The sequence below is a fragment of the Anomaloglossus baeobatrachus genome, chromosome 2 (assembly GCF_048569485.1).
Source record: "Anomaloglossus baeobatrachus isolate aAnoBae1 chromosome 2, aAnoBae1.hap1, whole genome shotgun sequence".
In the NCBI taxonomy this organism is placed as follows: Eukaryota; Metazoa; Chordata; class Amphibia; order Anura; family Aromobatidae; genus Anomaloglossus; species Anomaloglossus baeobatrachus.
This window is the reverse complement of record NC_134354.1, coordinates 776,646,912-776,654,411: the sequence shown is the minus strand read 5'-3', so window position 1 is coordinate 776,654,411 and position 7,500 is coordinate 776,646,912. Positions and strand designations below refer to the sequence as shown.

Genomic DNA, 7,500 nt, shown 5'->3' with positions numbered 1-7,500 from the left:
TGCAGTTTAGTCTCCTACTTACTCTTGGGCTCATGCACATTGGCAACAATAAAATGATTCAGGTTGCTGAATTGTACCGATTAATTTTCTCAGAGCAATGATAACTGTACAGGGAGGAAGAGGAGGTGAGCTGTGACATCACCTATTGTGAATGGTGGATCTTGTGTTAGCTACTGTATATAGAGGTAAAAGCCATACAAGAGGAAGAGGTGAGCTGTGACATCACCTAATGTGAATGGTGGAGCCTGTGTTATTTACTGTATATAGAGGTGTTATCAGTCAATGTACAGGAGGAGAAGAGGAGGTGAGCTGTGACATCACCTAATGTGAAAATAGCATCTTGTGTTATGTACTTTATATTGAGCTATTATCAGTCGTACAGGAGGAGGAGGTGAGCTGCGATATCACCTATTTTGAATGATGCCTCCTATGTTTTCTACTGCATATATATTAGTCATTGTACAAAAGGTGGAGGAGATGAGCTGTGATATTACCTACTGTGAGTGGTGGATCCTGTGTTATCTACTGTATATAGAGGTGTTATCAGTCATTGTACAGGAGGAGGAGGTGAGCTGTGACGTCACCTATTGTGAATGTGGACCCTGTGTTATCTACTGTATAAAGGTGTTATTAGTCATTGTACAGGAGGAGGAGGTGAGGCAAAACACATACACAGTTTATAAATTAGGGGAGGGAACAAGTGAGTTCAGTTCAGTGAGAGCAGTGACAAGGGTCGGACGTTGAAGGAATAGTTGGAGGGAGTTGAAGCTGACAGTCGAGAGTGAAGTCAGGGGTAGGGGCCCCTAGACGACCTGGTTAGGTGGCAGACAGTGAACAGGGCCACAGGCGACGGAGATCCGGTCGAGGGAGACCTTAAGTGGACCGGGGCAGGGTTGGAGCCCGCCGGTGCCGACAGCGGGAATACGGCCCAGAAGCCGTGCACAGACGGGGTGCCTGGACCCTAGGACGAGGACGGTTGCAAGCCCCCTTGTTAATTAACCAGCAGAGGACAAGGTTTCAGGCCTCTCCAGATGCCCAGAGAGCGAAACGGAAGTGTGAAGCCCCTTTACCTGCATCGGTCACCTCAGGGACTTCACGTGTTGGGGATTCTTCTGGCCACAGGTAGGTCAGGTTGACTTCTATAGGAATCGTGACGCCACTCTCGGTAATTGCGGTCAGGGGTGACCGCCACTGCAATTTAGGGAGCTTCTGGGGCTGATGGTCAATGCTGTCTGGTATTATGCCTCCCGAGAATGAGGCTGGCCCCAGGGGCTCGGGTGTAGTGTGTAGAACCACAAGTCGCAGAAGAACTTACACACAGGCAGCAATGTCTTTCAGGGTTTTTACTCACTTTTCTGGTGGTAACGTGAGACAACCCGGGCGATGCTATGGTGAACCAGGTGGAACAAGGTATCCTTTAGGCTGATCAAGGGGTGACTGCTGACTCGCCTTCCTAGCCCTTCTTGTTTGGGGTGACCCCTGACTTGTAGTCCTGTGGGAATCACCCAGGGAACTCGTAACTGCCTCCTCTCCCCTTTCTGGCCCATCTGCTGACAGCGTGGAGCAAGTAATGCTGGTTGCTTGCCTTCTCTTACTTATGGGCCCCCTCGTTGCTGTTGATGCTGCGGACTCTGTGTTGCTTGGTGAGGTATATCCAGCACCTCACCAGCAGGTTTATCAGGCCAAATAAATGGGTTCCTGCTCTAGGGACATGTTTCCCCGTGCGGGCCTGGTCTACTGGTAGTCCCCTTATTCAGCCACCTCTTCACTAGGTGGTTTTCAGGCGGCACCACTGGGTAGCCTCTCTCCCCCGCCAGCAGCCACTACAGGTGCAGGGTCTGGCTAGTGTCCTGCTCTTCAGCCCTCCACTCCAGACTCGGCTGCTCCACTCCTACTCCTTTGACTGCCACTGCACAACTCCCTGACTCCAGTCCCACTACCCACCACTAGCTGGGATGCGAGGGCCATGCCCCCTCCCTGGGTCTGCCCAGGGGTCCAATCTAAGCTGTGTGTGTCCTGGATACTTCGTGTTTGTGTGTCCACACCCTAGTCAGCCTTTGGGAATACCAGTTTGTACTGACCCAGACGTGGGTGCAATACTCAGTGGCGCCTGACCAGGTCAGGGGCGCCACAGAAGCCCAACGCAGGGGATAGGGTGTCTGTCAGAACCCACAGAAATCCCAAAGGTCAGATTTCGCAGGCCGCAGCTCCCAAACATACACAGTATTGGGAGTGGACTTCCCCGTTTCATGCGGAGTTGTCCCATAGGAGAGACAAACACAGAGTGCAGGAGGAAGGGACACCTGTTCACTACACCCGGATGTGGGACTCGAATACACCCCCCAATGGTGGCCGGTCACTGCCAACTTGGTTTACCACTGGACTTGTGTGTTAATTACTGAACTGTGAGTACTCCTGTCACGGGGTCCTTCTCCCATATCACACAATCAACAGAGCGAGAGATGCCTGTACAATCCAAAGAGCATTTATTCCAAGCAAAGCAAATGGTCCATAACATAATCCACAAAACAGAGAGTAAAATTAGTCCAGTAACACAAATATAGTCCGGTAACCGATAAATGTCCATGTCTGAGAAGTTTCAGCTTCTCCCAGAGGATCAATCCTTCTCCCTTCAAGTTCCCAACAGACTGACTAATTCTTCAGGTAAGCAGAGAGTTTAGGTGGATCTCACGCCCCCTCCCCCGACTTAGGAACAAAAGCCTGGCAGGGGAGGAATTAAACCTGCATATGGAACAATGTACACACAAAGGACACAGAATGGACAGTGAACCAAGCCTAAACATTAACCCACACAAAATGGTACACAATCCACAATATTCCACCATCACAACTCCATTGACCCCCGGTGCAACCCGGCACGCCACCTCCAGCACCCATTACTCCCGTGTACCGACAATGGGCCCCCGGGACTACACCTTCCCTACCCGTGGGGAGGATCCCATTTTGCTGCCCTCATTCCATCAGCCCCGAGCGCCCCATCTCCAGGCAGCGGCGGTGTCACTATTCTTCACCGCAACCCACGGGTGGCATCACCGACACATCAATCCCCTGTAAATATCCCCTTCCAACAGTTGTGAGGATGGACGGCCGTGCGAGCCCGGGTCCGGTCACCATTTGAGCCGCAGCAGCAAACCCAGATCCGAGTGGCCCCAGAAGCGGCAGCGGTCCCCGCCCACAACAAGAGCACTACCATTCTCGGGTGCCCGGTACTCGTAACAACAGTTGGGTACTGGGATGGGCATGGCACAACTAGCCGAGTATAATGGAAGTTAACGGGGAACTTAAGCAATTTTCCAGATTTCCTTGCAAAATGCTTGAGTCCACCATTGACTATCATTATATCAGAATACTTGATCCGTGCCCAACCAAGCATTAAACTATTCGCAATCCCTGTCCCAGTCCACCTCGGTTCTGCTGAGCCGACTTCCGGTCTCCTGCTGACGGAGACCACCGTCTGCCTCCTAGCCAGTGGTACCAGGGCTCCTACCCTGGCACCGTTCAACTTGAACTTTCCTGCTGGAGCTACCCCTAGCTCTAGCCCACACTCCTCTCCAAACTGAACTACAAATTTTTCTGCCTGTTTTTCCACCCCGGGCCGTCTAGACCCCTGGGTGGGCGTGTTCCAACCGCCTGTTCCCGCCCACGGGTGTGTCTGTCTGTCCCTAAGGGAGGGTGACTAGGGTTTTCTGGTTGGCTGTGTATTTCCTAATGAGGGAAAGGTGTTATGCGTGGGCCTAACTGTGACTACCTGGTTTTGCCAGGGCATCACATACAGAGCACCTGAGCATTGTAGTGCCCGCTCATCACTAGTTACGAGTCCCGAGCATGGTAGTGTCCGCTCATCACTAGATGTCATAGCTGTAGGGCACTATGGAGAGGTCGCACAGCCAGGAGAAAATACAATGGTGCACTAGCTGGTGTTTCAGCAGTGTGGGAATTGCTCTCCATTTTTTTGCAAATCGTAAATCAAATTTCAAAATGTTTGAATTTGCATGAAACCATTGATTTCAGGAAATTCTACTGAAACTTGATCTTTCGCAGATTGATCCACTCATCTCTAGATATATATATACAGTCATATGAAAAAGTTTAGGCACCCCTATTAATGTTAACCTTTTTTCTTTATAACAATTTGGGTTTTTGCTATTTCAGTTTCATATATCTAATAACTGATGGACTGAGTAATATTTCTGGATTGAAATGAGGTTTATTGTACTAACAGAAAATGTGCAATCCGCATTTAAACAAAATTTGACCGGTGCAAAAGTATGGGCACCCTTATCAATTTCTTGATTTGAACTCTCCTAACTACTTTTTACTGACTTACTAAAGCACTAAATTGGTTTTGTAACCTCATTGAGCTTTGAACTTCATAGGCAGGTGTATCCAATCATGAGAAAAGGTATTTAAGGTGGCCACTTGCAAGTTGTTCTCCTATTTGAATCTCCTATGAAGAGTGGCATCATGGGCTCCTCACAACAACTCTCAAATGATCTGAAAACAAAGATTATTCAACATAGTTGTTCAGGGGAAGGTACAAAAAGTTGTCTCAGAGATTTAAACTGTCAGTTTCCACTGTGAGGAACATAGTAAGGAAATGGAAGAACACAGGTACAGTTCTTGTTAAGCCCAGACGTGGCAGGCCAATAAAAATATCAGAAAGGCAGAGAAGAAGAATGGTGAGAACAGTCAAGGACAATCCACAGACCACCTTTAAAGACCTGCAGCATCATCTTGCTGCAGATGGTGTCAATGTGCATCGTTCAACAATACAGCGCACGTTGCACAAGGAGAAGCTGTATGGGAGAGTGATGCGAAAGAAGCCGTTTCTGCAAGCACGCCACAAACAGAGTCGCCTGAGGTATGCAAAAGCACATTTGGACAAGCCAGTTACATTTTGGACGAAGGTCCTGTGGACTGATGAAACAAAGATTGAGTTGTTTGGTCATACAAAAAGGCGTTATGCATGGAGGCAAAATAAACATGGCATTCCAAGAAAAGCACTTGCTACCCACAGTAAAATTTGGTGGAGGTTCCATCATGCTTTGGGGCTGTGTGGCCAATGCCGGCACCGGGAATCTTGTTAAAGTTGAGGATTCAATGGATTCAACTCAGTATCAGCAGATTCTTGACAATAATGTGCAAGAATCAGTGACGAAGTTGACGTTACGCAGGGGATGGATATTTCAGCAAGACAATGATCCAAAACACCGCTCCAAATCTACTCAGGCATTCATGCAGAGGAACAATTACAATGTTCTGGAATGGCCATCCCAGTCCCCAGACCTGAATATCATTGAACATCTGTGGGATGATGTGAAGCGGCTGTCCATGCTCGGCGACCATCAAACTTAACTGAACTGGAATTGTTTTGTAAACAGGAATGGTCAAATCTACCTTCATCCAGGATCCAGGAACTCATTAAAAGCTACAGGAATGTGACTAGAGGCTGTGATTTCTGCAAAAGGAGGATCTACAAAATATTAATGTCACTTTTATGTTGAGGTGCCCATACTTTTGCACCGGTCAAATTTTGTTTAAATGCGGATTGCACATTTTCTGTTAGTACAATAAACCTCATTTCAATCCAGAAATATTACTGAGTCCATCAGTTATTAGATATATGAAACTGAAATAGCAAAAACCCAAATTGTTATAAAGAAAAAAGGTTATCATTAATAGGGGTGCCCAAACTTTTTCATATGACTGTGTGTGTATATATATATATATATATATATACATAAACTGTACTACCCGGCTTCGCTCGGGTTAATAACTGTTGCTAACAAAATAGAATGTATTAGCAAAACTTTATTCTGCACACAAAAAACACTAAACAAATAGATAGAAATGTAATTATTAAAAGGCAAAAACTAAGCTAATAGAAGCATTTCACAACATATATTTCAACACCACAGATATTCCACACAGATTTAACTAAATTGTCCAAGTAATGTGCTCCGTCTGTCTCTTTCCCCGTCTGTCTCTTTCCCCGTCTGTCTCTTTCCCCGTCTGCCTGTCTCTGTCTGTCTCTTTTTTTGTCTCTCTATCTCTCTGTTTCTTTCCCCATCTGTCTCTTTCTAGATCTGTCTCTTTCCCCGTCTGTCTCCCCGTCTATTTGTCTGTGTCTTTTCCTGTCTGTCTCTTTCCCTGTCTGCCTGTCTCTGTCTGTCTCTTTCCTTGTCTGTCTCTATTTCTCTGTCTCTTTCCCTGTCTGTCTCTATCAAGGTCTGTGTCTTTCCCCATCCATCTTTGTCTGTCTCTCTGGCTGTCTCCTCCTTCCCTGTCTGCCTGTCTCTGCCCCTGTCTTCATGTCTGTCTGTCTCTCTTTCCAGGTCTGTCTCTTCCCAGGTCTGTCTCTTTCCAGGTCTGTCTCTGTCTGTCTCTTTCACCATTTGTCTCTGTCTGTCTCTTTCCCTGTTTGTCTCTGTCTCTCTGTCTGTCTCTCTGTCTGTCTCTCTGTCTGTCTCTCTGTCTGTCTCTATCCGTCTCCCCACCGACATCTTATTACCTCACATATAAGCTTCTTATACTATTAACTAGAAGGTGGCCGGATTCTAACGCATCGGGTATTCTAGAATTTACGTATTGTGTAGTTAATGTATGATTTTTGTTTTATATATATATATATATATATATACATATCTACAGATGTTGTTGTGTGTAGTTACCAAGTGTTTGTGTAGGGCGCTGTAAATGTTCTGGGTGTTGTCTGGGTGGGGGCTGTGTGAGAGCGGTGTTGTATGTGTGTTGCGTTGTGTGTGTTGCGTTGTTTGTGGAGCGCTGTGTGTCTACAGCGTTCTGTGTGTGTTGTGCTGTGTGTGTTGCGCGGTTTGTGTGGGTGTGGAGTGCGTGTGTGTGTTTTGGGGGGAGGTATGTTTTGTGCAGTGTGTGTTGCGCGATATGTGCGTATATTTATGTATGCCGCGGTGTTTGTGTGTTGGGTGTTGTGTGTGTGCGGCGTTGTCTGTGTGTGTGTGGGTGTCTGCGTAGGGCGGTGTTTGTGGTTCCCAGTGTGTGTGTGGTGTGTTGTGCGGTGCGCGTGTGGCGGTGTGTGTGTGTTTTGGGGGGAGGTGTGCACCCCTATCGTGCTCCATCCCCCATGCTGCGCACCCCCCATCGTGCTCCATCCCCCATGCTGCGCACCCCCATCGTGCTCCATCCCCCATGCTGCGCACCCCCCATCGTGCTCCATCCCCCATGCTGCGCACCCCCCATCGTGCTCCATCCCCCATGCTGCGCACCCCTTATCGTGCTCCATCCACCATGCTGTGCACCTCCCATCGTGTTGCATCCCCCATGCTGCGCACCACCCATCGTGCTCCATCCCCCATGCTGCGCACCCCCCATCGTGCTTCATCTCCCATGCTGCGCACCCCCCATCGTGCTCCATCCCCCATGCGGCGCACCCCCCATCGTGCTCCATCCGACATGCTGCGCACCCCCCATCGTGCTCCATCCGACATTCTGCGCACCCCC

The 7,500-nt window shown here is 48.4% G+C and overlaps 1 protein-coding gene across 1 annotated transcript in view; it reads right to left on the bottom strand.

Moving 5' to 3' along the window:
- The window catches only part of LOC142290038 (cyclic nucleotide-binding domain-containing protein 2-like), a 381,880-nt gene that overhangs the window by 370,589 nt on the left and 3,791 nt on the right, over positions 1-7,500 (bottom strand). The gene's annotated exons all lie outside the window — the stretch shown is intronic.